This window comes from Ambystoma mexicanum, chromosome 6q, assembly GCF_040938575.1.
Source record: "Ambystoma mexicanum isolate Mex_15411 chromosome 6q, UKY_AmexF1_1, whole genome shotgun sequence".
Lineage (NCBI taxonomy): Eukaryota > Metazoa > Chordata > Amphibia > Caudata > Ambystomatidae > Ambystoma > Ambystoma mexicanum.
Genome location: NC_090937.1, coordinates 761,452,272 through 761,466,055, shown reverse-complemented (window position 1 = coordinate 761,466,055; position 13,784 = coordinate 761,452,272). Strand labels below are relative to the sequence as shown.

The 13,784-nt window shown below is 46.3% G+C and overlaps 2 protein-coding genes across 4 annotated transcripts in view; one reads left to right on the top strand and one right to left on the bottom strand.

The window, feature by feature from the left end:
* ERCC8 (ERCC excision repair 8, CSA ubiquitin ligase complex subunit) overlaps positions 1–11,312 on the bottom strand; it is a 179,892-nt gene extending 168,580 nt beyond the window's left edge. Inside the window, exon 1 of the mRNA XM_069631281.1 lies at positions 11,106–11,312. The gene's annotated coding sequence lies outside the window, so the exon portion shown is untranslated. The remainder of the gene's footprint in view (positions 1–11,105) is intronic.
* Positions 11,313–11,415: 103 nt separating this feature from the next.
* FBXW7 (F-box and WD repeat domain containing 7) overlaps positions 11,416–13,784 on the top strand; it is a 1,581,903-nt gene continuing 1,579,534 nt past the window's right edge. For all 3 annotated transcript variants that reach the window (XM_069631275.1, XM_069631278.1, XM_069631277.1), the window contains exon 1: positions 11,416–11,551. The gene's annotated coding sequence lies outside the window, so the exon portion shown is untranslated. The remainder of the gene's footprint in view (positions 11,552–13,784) is intronic.

The following is a 13,784-nucleotide window of genomic DNA, read 5'->3' as shown; positions in this document are numbered from 1 at the left end:
ATTCCATCCTGAACCTGAAATAGCATCCCATGTGGCTTTTCCAGTAACAGTAATGTGAATCACTATTTTGCTGGCCATGTCTTCCAAATACGAATCAAGGGAGCGTTGCAAAGGATGGGTCTTAACATTGGCAAGCTCCTGGGCCATTTTAATTTCTTTAGTTTTTTTTGCCCTTTCTGTCAGCGCCCACGGTTTCCGATCATCCCTTGCTTTTCTTTTCACCATGGTGGAAATACACCTAAGAACAGTAAAATTGAGCCATTATAAAATTGGTTAAAAAGAGTAAACAGACAGCTAAAACGTCAATGTCTAAATGGTGACTATACAGTGGGACCTTCCGGCATGCGCCAGTGCATAAGAAAAAAATGGTAATGGGTTGTTGGCCACAGAGGACCACAATTATCCGCAGGATAAATACAGCCACCCGCCACCCTGGATTGATAGCTTAGTAAAGACTGTTCGGCTCCAAAAGGCAGCCACACCACCCATGGTCACAGATGGCCACCGGCAGCCAGTCCTCAGGAAAAACCTCCAGAGACCCAGAGAGGGGGTATAGGGAATGCCCGATGGCTCAAGGAGCAGCCTTAGTCCGTCTACCCCTAACCCCACTCTCAAACACAAAACTTGAAATAGTCAGGGGAATTGGAGAGCGATAGATTTTGGAGGCAAATCAATAGTCAACCAGTACCACGGCTCTCTGGAGGGATTCTAGCTTGGCACACTCCTCCGTATCCAATTGCCAGAATAAGTAAATAGCCACTCAGTTGGCTGGACGTAGAGTAGCAGGCAAAAGTGGAGGGGAGTGCAAATATATTCACGTACAGTTTTTCAACAGTCCAGCTTTCACTTTCCCGCTTTCGGGTTGCAGGTTTTCCGCACTCCACTATCATGCGGAAGTACCAAAGTGCAGAGGGGTGAGGAAACCCGGGTTACCAACGGAGGTCAGCCAATGACTTACTTGCAGACCTTGGTGACTGGAGTAACCCCCTCCATGGCGCTCCACCACTAATCACTTGTGCCTCAACTTCACCTCCGTGCCACGCTCCGCGCTTGTGTTAGGGTTAAATGCTCCTCCTCCTCCACCTCCACCTCACGTGAGCATAGGCATCAAAACAGCAGTAAATGTGCTAATCATCTTCATACCCAGTTTATAACGGCTGGGGATTTCAACACCATTTTAAGCACCTCCCTAGGTAGATCCAGCAGAGTTCCTAGAGCTCTTTCATTGTCTTCACAGGAAATTCACTAGAGCATCTATGATTTTGAGCTTTTAGACCTGTGGAGGACACTCCATCCAAGTAATAGGGTATATTCATATTACTCTTCAGTCCATGAAATCACAGATTGAATGCATCTTAATCGGGACGGGACTGTTACATAGGTCTCGGGAGTGTATTCTGCTCCTTAGGACTCAACACCCCCGCTTATTGTGGACATTTTTTCTTGAGGAGAATGTGAATCAGCACCTTCTCTGGCATTTTAAAAATTGCATGCACTGTCGGATGTAGCATTTAAAAGTGACATCAACGTGGTCATTAACACCTTTTTTTTAAACTAATATCGGCTTGGCCCCCCTGAATATCTACTATCTGGGACACAGTCAAGGTTTATCTTCATGCTGCATAGGGATAGAGAATGGAGTCCATAAGGCCATAAGGAGGAGTTTGACGGAACTCGAGGTAGAGATCAGACAACTTGAGATTAAAATGAATCAGGTCCAGCAATAACATCCTGCTTCCATCCACAATTCTGCTCACTGGCAGATCAGGAGGTGAAATTAGTTTCTGCCCAGATACAGACCCGAAATATGGAGAGGACGGAAGACCTGCCGCTTACTTGCCTTACTGTTGTGTTCTGAAAGAGCCATCACCTCTTTTGTTTTGCTGTAGTCACCCCGAGTGGGACAGGTATGCCCAGACGTGGGTCCCGTGACTGCTGGGCCGAGAGACCCAAGCTACTCCTCACCGATGAGGCCTAACAAGACCAAAACATGTTTGTGGATGCTTGTGGTCTCGTGCAGAAGGGATGTGACCTAGTAGTTCAGGCTAGACTGCCCCTTTTGGGGTGGGACCAAGCCTGATTTACATATGGTCTTTCCCCTTTCGTAATGGCTTGGCAGGCAAAGAACAATGGCCTGGAGGGTTGCCCAGAGCAATGTCAGTAGTTAAGATTAATTCTAAACCTTCCAGCCATCACCTCTTTTGTTTTGCATTCTGAACGGGGATCTACAAACATAGCGACCATATTGAACGATGAAGGGACACTTATGTCAGATCTGAGTGACTTAGTGTATATGTTTCATACTTCTAGCAAGACACTGTATGCTAGGAAGAATACACAATTCCCTATGGAACTCAAAGGAAACCTATGCGATATACCAATGTGCAAGTTAAATCAGAGCACCCTATACTCTTAAATGCCCCAATCATGGAAAAGGATATTATGAATGCCTTTGCAGCGCTACCCACCCCAAAAGTCCTGGTATAGGATGGTCTAACGGCTGTATTTTTTAACAAATTTAGTCCTAAAGTGTCCATGCACTTGTTGAAAGTCTGGCAAGAAGATTTCCAGCAAGGCTCCCTCCCTCCTTCTATGGTGAAGCCATGATTAAGCTAATGTTGAAGCCCAGGAAAGACCCCACTAACTGTGCCTCCTATAGACCTACAGCACTATTACCTTTGTGTGGTGGCACATATCTAGTTGGCAGATATGAACTCTTGTCAGGAAGTTCTGTGGATGAGGGGGCAGATAGAAAAAGGGGGAGGACGGTGTAAGGAACTCATGGTGGCAACAGTAAAGACAGACACAAGTGATCACAGTTCAAGGGTGTTTATTAAACAGTATGCAGGTTGGAAAAACGCCTAATCTAAATCCAAATCTAAAATAGGAGCAAGCATCGACCATCATATGAAAAAAAGGCAGTCCTAGTGGCATTGTGTCAAATGAAAAAGGGCCTATACTTAGAAACCTATTGCCAAGCCTTCTAACTAATAGAAAAAGGGTGTGGGATAGTTTTCAAAAACAGAAAGAAGTGTTCACAAATAATATGTCAGGATATGGTAGCCTGGGTCTTCCTTCCCCACGTTTTGAGCAGGGGTAAGGTGGAATCTTGGAGCACAGCACAGTCTCGAGCTCTCCCAGCATGAGACGACGGTTCTGTTTTAGCTCATCAGGAGCCTTGATGGCCAAGTCTCTTGCCTTCTAGGATGAGTAAAATAACAAATACAAAGTTCCTTTTCAGGTACCAATCGCTTTCCACAAATCATATATTACAGTCCCCTTTCAGTGGGTCTTGGGCGATGACTTCCACCCAGGAACCCCCTCTTCTGGGCTTGGATCCTAAAACAGTTCCTATCGATATCAAGGCCTTCAGTGGTTGAGTCTCCCGTTTCTGAAGGCCTGATAGGTTTACAAAAATGGACTAACAAACGCAAAGTTTTGTTCTACATATTCCTCGGGGGATGGCTTCACCCCTGGATCCCCCCTTCCAGGCACAGACCCATCTTTGCTTTCAGCCTCCCTCCACCGGGTTCACTATGGCTTTCTCTTGGTTCCCAAATCTTAATGTCTTTTCTAACAGTTCATAGTGGACATCCCGCTACCAGGTTCACGTTTGTCAAAGCACTGTTTCTTGGGACTTTAGACTTTGTCCCCTCTTAGTCAGCATCACTCTTCCGGGTTCACTCTGGCCAACTTCACATTCACATTTACTTTCAATGTTTGCAGGATTTACTTCCCTTGCTTTCTTATAGTTCTTAGGTGAAAGGCTTTCGACTGTACAGGGATTTTGCTTGACCTCCTGTATGACCACTTTGAGCTATCTCGACAACTCTCCTACGGCCTTCTGGTATCTGTAGTTTCACTCAGACGGGGATCAATCAGAGTTGACCTGAGTTTCTCGAAGCAGAACCCATGTTGTGCTGGTCCCCTTCTGAAGCTGGTCTACCCTTTACAATTTTTCTTTGAACTTCTTTTATTTTGCCACTTGCAACTTTCATTCCCCACAGCCCGGTTCTTATCAGTTTTCCCTTCGACTCACTGGCTGTGATGAACCGCTTGGTTTTCTTCGCAACTGGAGTCAAGGCCGGTACCATGGTAGCCAGAGTCTCCCTCGAACCAGCTTATCAGCGTCAATACGCTCGGTGTACCTTTGACATTTGCAGGACACTTGGGCTATTGTCCTCGGTCTTACGATTCCTTTTGCAGAGGTTTTGCTGGGTTTTGTCAAGAAGGGCAAGGTCGTGTCTCTCCTCGTCTGCCTCTCGATGTTTGTCTCCTTCTCCTCCTCTTGAATTGCCTGGTCTTGATAGCTGTCTCATTGTGCGGTTTGCCTCGCTGGTACTGTGCTCTCTTGCTCCCCTTTTTATCCCTCTGGGGAAGGGAAAGGGCCATCAGGTGTCTGTGATTCCGATAAACTGCCTGACTTTTGCCTGACCCTGGTATTGGGAAAAGTCAGGTAAACGGCTCTGGTGTTAGTCCATTGTCTTTCATGTTGTGCGAAAGTGTTCATGTCGGAAAAGGGGGGGCAGTGTTTTTGAATGTCCTACAGAAGAGGATGGGGAAAAGGTGTTCAAGGAAGGGGGATACCACATCTCACCCGTCAGTGTCCCACTCCTGGAGGACACCCCATCCAGGTGATCCTCCCTCACTAGTCCACCCACAGGAACTGGATCCAACAGCAATGGCCTGGCCACCTGGACGACAGATCTCTGGGATTAAGCCAGGGTGACACCTTCAGGTTTCTCACAGTGGGTAAACAGGCATAGGGTGCAAGCTTTAATCGGCCACTGAGTGACTACTGTATGTTTTTATGCTGAAGGGAAAGTGAAAGGAAATTGTATCTGGGCAATCACAAAAAAATGCAGGCTCTGCCAAAACTAGGTCGAGTTGGCAGTTAGTTGACAAGTTGTCCCACTGAGCTTGATCATAACCCTGGGGATTGGCTTCCTCTGAGAGTTTGACAGCTGAGAACTAGGTCTGCCTCCCATCACAGTCTTCAGCTACAACCCAAACAGACTCGTTTTTGGGACACTGCGAATGCTAGGATCCCTCGCTGATTGTTTCAATGTGTCCCTCCTCAGCACACGAGTGAAGCAGCTACATCCCCCATGCACAGCCCCCACCCACCCACACAAATACTAGAGCAGCATCTTCAGATTCTAGAATAGGTCTCTGAAGTACAGGCAAGTCCCAGTTCAGTCCAGAACCTTGCTACGTCCCACCTCAGCAAGCTCTACCCCATGAGGCAGATGGGCGGCTATAAGCCCGGTCTACCGCAGGGCGTCTCTCTGTATATGGTGGGTGATGTGGCAGCGGTGCCACACCAGCTCAGGGAAGCCTTCCAGAAGCTACCCTGTACTGGTGTAGCAGCAACGTCCTATTTAAATGAAAAGTTCCAAGCTGCTGTGTAGGAGCGGAGAGCTTATCACTTAAATAGTGCCCCGGTGCCACACCAGCATGGGCAGTCTTTCAAAGGCTGTCCCATTCTGGTGTAGCAGCAGTGCCCTACATGAAAAAAGTCCTGCTCCCGTGCTGGAGCACCCAGAAGAAGGGACATTTGTTTTTATGAGGAGCAAATCGTAATATATTTTTCAGTTTTTCAGGGGTGGGCTGCAGGGGCCACAGCTCTTCCATTGTTTAGAATGGTAGGTATGTGCAGTGCATGTAACAGATAAATCAGAGCAGGCATATTAACCCTTTTTGCAATCTAACTGGGAATGGGAAATTCGGACCCATAGGATACAAGTATATGTCTGCAACAGAGACATTAACACCTCTGGCTATATTACAGGGACTCAAACTTACTTTTATCTCTTATTAGATTCATTTTTTTACTTTAGTAGAATTATTCGAGTACTGATTACATTTGAATTGTTAAGTTTTGGCTCCATGGGGTGGTGGTTTAGTTCCCCTCTGCATGTGAGCCAAAATGAATGCCCTAAATGATGACTAGGAGATAAGGTGTCAGGTTCAGTCCTTACCTCTTTGCTTCTGGACTCCTTTGCTGGGAAGAGGTAAGGCCAGTCCTTTCAGGTAGCCACCATGCAACCCGATTACAGGATAACAGGTAAGCGCTACGGCTACCCCGAGAGCCAGGTCCCAGGGGGAAAAAAACAAGATGCTGAGAAGACGTTCCAGGTAAGTTTGTTATTCCGGGAATTTGTCTTTACAGGAACCAGGAAAAAGTAGAAAACACGAGGTTGCAAGGCAAACTAACGTTCCGCAATAAACAACAAATTGCAATGCGAGAAGCCTTCAGAATTACCTCTATTTATTGCCGGGTAACAGATGTTGCCGAGCACGTGAACGCGATTATGTCACCACGTGGCAAGAGCTTCTGGGCGCCATCTTAGATCGGGACGCAATTTGAAAGCGTTTCCAAAATGAAACCCGATCATATAAGCGCCAAGTAGGCGAAGGCATGACATAAGGGTTGGCAGAGGCAGATATAGAGTCTGGCTTTTGTTTGGCTGAACTGTGTTTTGTCTTGGTTATCTGCAGTTAAAAGGTTTTGCATTCATATTACCAAACGTTTTTTAGGATCAGACAGCAGGCGACCATTGCCATACACACTTGGCCATTGCTGACTTTTGCCAGCGTCCAAACCAACCCCTGTTGCCTATCCCCAAGTCAATCATTGCCAACCATGGCCCACCATCCCCAATCATAGCTAACCATTGCCAAGCATCACCAATCATGGTCAAGTCTTGCCGATCATGGCCAGCAATTGTGGACCATGGCCGACTATAGCCATCTGTTCAGCCAGTAAGGTTGTTCTGTGGGTTGAGTCCCCACCACAGAGATCTGAGGATCACCTCTAGACTGCACCTTTTATACTTTCAGGGTCTATCAAAGACCTTGAAATTATATGAGGTTAATGGTAAAGGTGTATTATTGAAGTGGCAAGAGTACATTTAGTTTATGGAGGGTGTTTTGTCAAAGATTATGTGAGAGAGACAGGTAGAGAGAGATAAAGACAAACACTTACATTCCAGCACCCAATACGGCATCCTGAAAATCATCATGGAACGGATAAACACATGTTATACATATAATCCCCACCTCTGGAACACAAACAATCACTCGGGCACCCTTGAACGGCATTAATATGCATGCCAATGAATCTGTTTTTACATACTGCCTGCGCCTGCTGTATGCATCTCCTTAACAAGTGTATGATATACACAGCCTATAAGATAGCTAGAGTGGTTATATTGCTGTGGAGAGGATTGATACACTTGCTACCGTGATCTCCATGTGATCATGAGTGGGTACAATTTTTATTTTATTTATTTCAAACATTTTCATGGTGAAACATATTCTAATGAGGCCTCACAGCGTTGACAACATTGGCAGCTTCCACGGCCGCAAGGTTGATGAAATAGGAACAATTCCACTTTCTAAGAGTATCATCTGGTATGGCAGACTTTGCTAAATCAGGGGATTACACCAAGAACTGCACTAGAAGCAGAGAACATGCTTTAACAAGCTTGTGGCAACAGGGTTTGAAAGGGAAGGCTGTATCAATCCTACTCACTGACAAATAATCTGGCAGGGCTTCTGTATTGATCTGCACAAAGAGGAATACATCAGTACAGTACTCCACTCATGCACATCTTCTGAATTAAGGATGTGAGACCAAAGGACATGCAGGAGAGAAGAGGTGGCACTTTGCAGCAGCACAACATCTCACTTATCTCCTGACTCAGGGTCTGAGCCCAGGCCATTGTAAAAGGGAGGCAACATAACGCGTTCCTGCTGCACCCATGCACCAAAGCAGTATCCCACTTGTGTTGGGAATTGAGGGCTTCTTACCTGCAGATGCTGTAATGGGTTAGAAGCACAACATGTATGCCTACTGTGTTGATGTTTCTGCACAGCATACTGTGTTGCCCGCATCGTTCTGACCCACGCCACAAGGGCACGCCGCTTGTGGTTAAGGAGGCGTGTGGGGGTGTCGCAGGGCGCTGCACAGAAAAGCACAGAGCGGCAGGCAGAGAGGTTGCTCCCATGGGGCTCTCCTGCTTGTGGAGCGAACTACACTATGCACACCAGCAGGGTGCGATAGCAGCATAGGTACTTTATGAAGAATAATACTGTATCTTGTTAACAATAACAAGACTATGGGCCTCATTACGGGTCTGGCGGTAACCCTGCTGGTAAAACCGGCGGGTTGCCTGCCAGACTTGACAAAAATTACCAGCATCTGATTTCCCGGTAACACCAAGGTATTACAACCCCGGTGGCCGGGAAGTCAGGCGCCGGTAATTCTGTTCGTCCCCATTGAGTCCAATAGGACTCAATGGGAATGGGGACCACAGAAGCAACATCACCGTTAATAACGGTTTTGGTGCTTCCGTGAAACTCTGCGGGCGGGACGGCACCTGCCCGCAGAGTCGTACTGTGCAAGTCGGCTTACTGGCACCGCTGTTACCAGGCCGGCACAAGTCAACTTTATGTGTAGAAATGCTCATTTCTACACATATCTCTCAGGCATATTACCTCCATGTTCCTCTTCCTTGTCCCAGTACCGACTTTTAAGGTATCAGCCTCTTTGACAGAAACCTTTCAGGTCTTGGCATACGAGGCGGGCCACACAGCTTGTAGATGTTTGACACACAGCTTGCAGACTTAATTGCTGCTGTAAACACGCTACTGGTGTAATAAAAATGCTGAAGCCAGGTCTGCATTCAGCCACTTGATTTATAAGCACTGTGTTTATTTCATTGAAGTCCCGTTAAGCACAAGCATTGGCAAAGACAACAGTTTTGGCTTGTGTATAATATTAGGAACTTGCCGGGCACTGCTTAGATGCCCAGGTACTGCCACCATTTTGCACCTGCAACTACCAATGGGCAGTTAATACCAATATGACTGTGCCTGACAAGTGCCTGTGCCATGTCTACAAAAAAGCCCAAACTGTTCTCATTGCTAATGCTTGTTGTATCAGTGTGCTCCGTCTTGTCGATATTCCTGTTGCTGTCTGTCCCAGACACACCTTGTACCCACAGTCTTTCCTTATGTATTGCTGTTTGTGGTTGTTTTTATTAATGCCCCTTTGATGGAAAATTGAATTTGAAAGGTTGCATTTCTTGATTTATGTAAGGAATCTGTGGCGGTATATGATGAGGATGTATCACTTTGTTGAAATTACTGTTCACGCTCTTTCTGGAATAGAACATTTTGACAAAAAAAGTGTAGAACCTAATGGAGGAAGTCTTATGTGGTGTGTTAAAGCCCTTCAACCAGGATGATGGATGAAATGCACAAGGGTGGTTCATGAACTCATAGACGTGGCACCAGGGACTGTAAAGCTTCATATCTTGATTGGCTGGAGAACACCTGGACACAGTGGCGTACCGAGCGGGGGCTGAGGGGGCACGCTGCCACCCCACAAGCTCTTTTGAGAGCCTGACCGGGACTTTCGTCAGTGGGCCACCTCTCCTGTTCGGCACCTCAATAAGGGTGCCCAACAGGAAAGGTGTCCCCCTGGCAGGACAATGTGTGCTGAGTAGCATGGTAATTGTCCTGGCAGCAGGACACCTTACCCTTTCCGAAACCTCTGCCAGGACAATGTCCCAAGGAGCTCCAGGCAGCAGCAGAGGGGCACGCAAGTTGCTCTCTTTCAACAGAGCATTTAAATGTGAACCATTAGGCACTGATGGGAGGGAGGGTGGAGCATTAGCAGGGACTTTTGTCCCTTCAGAAATGTGCATGGGAGGAAGTGATCAGGTGTGAGACAGTTGCAGAATGCTGCAGGCTTTATGAAATAATGAGTATGGCTTTACCCAAGGGGGATTTGTTAGGCTCACATTAATCTGCATGATGCTATTGTGACTTTGCATGCAGGATGGGGACAATAAAACTAAATCCATCCTCATATTGCTCAACATATTTCTATAACGATGTATAGTTAAAGTTAATAATGAAAGGGTAGTTTCTTAAGTAATGTGCTTTGCTTCCAAGGCATTGCTATAAATAAAGTATTATTTAAGCACATGAAATGTAAAGTGAAACATTAATAAATATCTATATAAACTAAAACTGTGAAGATGTGCTCAGTTGCTTAAATTTTCCACATCCCGGTTTCACCATTTAACCAAAGTGTGTGATCCTGGGCAGATCATGTAATCAGACTGTGTCTTATCTGCAGCTCTGTACGTGATTCACTTCAAAGCTTTAATATATCATGCTGTTATTTAAAAACAAAAGCCTAACTCGCTCCATATATAACAGTGCAATTTAGGTATTTTGCACCACTAAATTATTTGCCACTTGGCTTATGACAACTTATTCTAAAGTCACTTGCATGGCGCCTCTAAGTATCAAAGACGGATGATGCTCCTTCCGATGTGCTTTCTGTGAAGTAATGTCTGTTGGTGCAATCCATATGCAAATTAGGAGATGTGCATGTATTTTGCCCCAGAGCGCCTGGACAGTGCTCTAATAGATGAGTTCCCTGCATCTGTAATGATTTTTTATTTGTTGTGTTAAAATGCGAGATGCCACTAGTAATGTTACCAAAAAAAATAGATTGGGTAAGGGGTGGGCGCAAATGAGACCACCTGGAATTGCGTGCACTGCATTTGAGGGGAAAGTAGGTAGCAGGAGTTTCACCGTGCATGTCCCCCCAGCCCCTCTTGCAATGTTGGATACTCCACTGACAGGACAATATAGGGAGGCTTTTCATAAGATGTAACTGTCTTGTTATTAACTGTAACGAGTCACTAATGGCTTATATCATTCGAAGCCTCGTATTTTAATGACAAGTTAAAGTTTATGTAATGCCGAGCTTCGTTCCGTTGCGGGTATAGATTATTCTGATATAAAGCTTTACATCAGCGGCTTCCTCAAAGACAGCCTCACGTTTTAATGCAGCTTTCTCGCAGGATGAACAGTGTTTTATCTATTACAGCAACGGAGGCCGCTTGCTTGGTGTTCTGCCGCTTATGTCTGTGACAGCTCGGAAGAGGGGCTACTGCTCAGGCTTAATGCAGCCAATCAGCGACGAGTCGAAGGCCAGGGGATACCAGATCGGTATGGGATACCAAATACTACAGAACAGGAGGACCAAAAAACGTCCAACGATAAAGTGCCCATCTTACCTATGAAGGAGGAGGAGGCGGCAGCAGCAGCGCTATACGGCTCTCCAGGCAGGGTATACTACTCTCTACGATGCCCAGGCCATCTCGGGCTGTGGCATCCAGGTACCAAGGCAGCGGCAGACCCCTTGTTCCTGGTTCTTCGGCAGAGACTTAGCCCAGGAATCTTGGCGGGTACGTCACTTCCCCGCGACGGCATGCGGCGGTTGCCGGGCGACTGACGTGCTTTGTACTCGCCGCCGTAGTGCCCTTACTGTGTGTGAGTGTGAGAGCGTGAGGGGCCTGCTACGGCCGCCCGCACCTTGTTTAGCATTGCCCGCTGGGGAGCCCCGCGGGGGCAGCGGAAGCGGCTCCCCGGGGCTGCGGGAGCCGCGCACAGTGCCGCCTCTTGCACTTATCCTCAAAGGCGCCCGCAGCCCAACACCGGGGAGTGGCAATGAAGCTGAGGGGTGAGTACTTATGGAGGGGTGGTATATGTGCTACCAGGGATGTCACAATGTGTGGTGAGGCCCGGGCAAAACATTCGGTGAGACCCCCTTATTATTTTTTACACTGGGCCAGCGGCGGCATTGCCGCAAACAGGTGATGGGAAAAATCTCCTCTTGAGTTTACTTGCAGAGCAACCCAAATATGGTTTATTGCTACAACTGCAAATCAACTAAAGCAACGTTAGATTTCTCTACGGACGAAAGGTTTATGCCATATGAAATTTTGCATCGTGTACATAAATATATATACATATATATGATGGCATGTAGTGTGGGACGCCAGCATTAAGAAGCGTTCTGTCCCTGTGTACGCATTAAAAATTCATACATACTGACAGACAGATGATGTATGGTGGAGGCTGGTAAATTTTTGAACTCAAGAGGCTTAAATGTTTGTGCTAATTATGCAGGATCGACAGGACACAGTGGGGGAGTCCAGTCCAAACAAAGGGTGCTTCAAAGGGTTTCCCGCTCCCAAGAAAACTTTTGAAACATTGGTTTAAAATAGTGCCTTTACAGCACTTTCTTTGAAAAATTGGGTAGAAGCCACACACCGTTTGCAATTGGTGTTGTATGGTAGCACATGGAAAAACCCAATAGTCGAAAGTCACCAACCGTGCCCAGGAACATTTCCAATACATTTCATGCTGCCTTTGCCCACAACATATGCCAGTATAAAAATATATTAATGCTGGCTGTTCCCATGTATGTCCAAGCAGGCTGCACCAACATATGCCATTATTGACATATAAGGACTCCCAGCCAGTATGCCACAGAAAGCATACCCAGGCTGGCAGTGCACCACAAGTGTTGTTACTGGCTACACTGGCCTAGATTCAATCTGCTCCAGTTTAGCCACTTAGTAACATGTATGTTTGCTTTACACTTGATGCATAGTCCTGTGCATCAAGGGTAAAACAAAACAAGCATTAGTAATGCCAACAGTGTGTGCTTTTATGTGGGCATGGGCAAGGCACTGCTGTATTGGTATTAACTGGCTGTTGATGGTAGCAGGTGCAAACTGGTTTGAGTATCTGTGCCTCTAATAGTGCCTGGCAAATGCCTAATCCTTATGCAAAAGCAAAAACTGCTGGCTTTGCCAATGCATGTTTTAACAGGACTTCAGTGAAGGACACACAGTGCTTTTGAAAGGAGTGGCTCAAGGCAGACCTGGTGAACACATTTAAATTACACCAGTGGCATGTTTACAACTCCAAATAAGTCATTACCTCTCAGACACCTCCTTCGAGAAAAAATCTGCAGGCACTTTTAGTGCAACGTTTGATGGTAAGGCTTGATTAAAGCTAGTTCAAAGAGTTCCCATGAGGAGGTATTTTGGGTGGTGGGTCAGGAACTGGGTGGGAATTGCCATAGGGATTTGCATGACCATGGCCAGTCAATGGGTGGGCAAATAAACAATCCACACAGGTTTGTGTCCCACCTCATATGCCTTTTTAACCTATATGTGCTCAGTGTTGGGACTTGGCAGAAAAAAATCTTCCCAGATCTCAGAGCTGGCTCTACAATCCTGGTAAAGCTATGTGCACTATACATTTATTTTAGAATGCTGTGGTGCATTCACCATGGTCTCTAGGGTCAGAAGTGAGACATTGTGCAACAAGACCAGTTGTAGGTCTGAGCAGGATCCCAGTGAAATCTCTTGTCAATGTTGCACCGTACTGGAAATATTGATGTGTATTTTAAGGGGTGCACATTTTGAACTTTGCTGACGTTATAAGAAATGGGGCTATTTTCCAGGTGTCCATGATAGATATGAGGAGGGGCTAAAAGGCAGATGTTTATGGGGGTGACTAAAAGTACCTGTCCTACACCATACCAATCGGGAATGGCATCGGGGCCTTTCAACCATTTCAAATGAAAGGGGCCTCATAACTACCCCATATTGGCAGTCAGTAGTCTTTCTAACACGGCAATATATTCCTTTTTCTGTTTCCGTTCTGGGGCTTAAAATGTGCTGCATTTCCGGGAGCCCTTCCAGCTGTCACGTCCTATGCGATTCACAGAAGTGTTATCACCTCATTGCCTCCTAACAAGGGTTTACAGCTCTTCAGTGGGCATTTAGTGTTTAAGCTCCTTGCTGGATGGCTTTCTCGTGACAATCAGTGACAAAGATAAGGTTAATACCTTATCTTTGTCGCAATTGTAATGTATGCACTCCAGGGGTGCCTCGGGT